Raw genomic sequence first — 1,005 nt, 5'->3', positions numbered from 1 at the left:
TCATTCTTGCAGTCTTGGTATTTATAACAAAAATATAACCACTATATGTATATATTTGTGTGTGTGTGTGTGTAACTTTGAAGACTTGCCAAGGTCTATTGACAAGGTGTCTGGTACCATCCTTGTCTTGGGATAAAAACTACAGTTGAGAATCTTCTCTCTCAAGCAATTACTTGAAGATCCAATCCAAGAGGACTAAAAGTGTCTAGGGAAGTCTTCTATAACTTTTAGCCAGAAAGGGGCCTCTGCCTCTTTAACTAGTCTGGCAGGTCATGGAAATTCTACTCTGGAGCAGAGGATACAAGAGAAATATTTCTTCAGTATTTACTTTGACCATTGAAATAGCCATGACAGATTTTTTTTTTCCTTTTCCTCCAGGCCCAAAGTGACATTTTAAAGAAGAAACCACTCTTTGGGTGCCATAGAGTCTTTTAAAAATAATATTAGAATAAAAGTTCAAAGGAATATCTGCTTAAGCACAGCTGTCCAAAGCCTCGTATTTCAAAAAGAATTTGGCCACTTTAATGCAAACAGGAGTCAGGACGGCTCATTTCAGCCTCTTGCCTTTGAATCTACGTCTTTTGTGTTCAGGTAACACCAGATTCACACCTGGTGACAGTCTCTCAGTTCAAAGGCATTTTTTGGCCTGTTTTTCTATTAAATGCATGTTACCTTGCAGCATTGGTCCTTTTTTTTTTTTTTTTCATATTCCTGCTTTGTTTTTGCAACTGATTTTGAGATTTATAAGGTGAAGGGTCACATCTTGCACTCCATTATTTCTTGCAGAGCTGTATTTGTCATGGTTAACTCCCAGAAAATAGTTGTAGAGTGGATAAATGAATGAAAGAATGACAAAAACTGGAGAGCCATGGTAGGTAAGTCACTAGACAGCCTGATGAAGATAATTACAAAACTCAGGTCAGATTAACAGGAAAGGTGGTGTGGGGACACGAATGTTTCATTTGAGCCACAGACATGGATCCTAGCCCTAGGTTGCCTTGCTTG

The sequence above is a fragment of the Bos indicus genome, chromosome 10 (assembly GCF_029378745.1).
Source record: "Bos indicus isolate NIAB-ARS_2022 breed Sahiwal x Tharparkar chromosome 10, NIAB-ARS_B.indTharparkar_mat_pri_1.0, whole genome shotgun sequence".
Classification (NCBI taxonomy): domain Eukaryota; kingdom Metazoa; phylum Chordata; class Mammalia; order Artiodactyla; family Bovidae; genus Bos; species Bos indicus.
The sequence above is the reverse complement of the archived record's forward strand: the minus strand, read 5'-3'. Positions refer to the sequence as shown.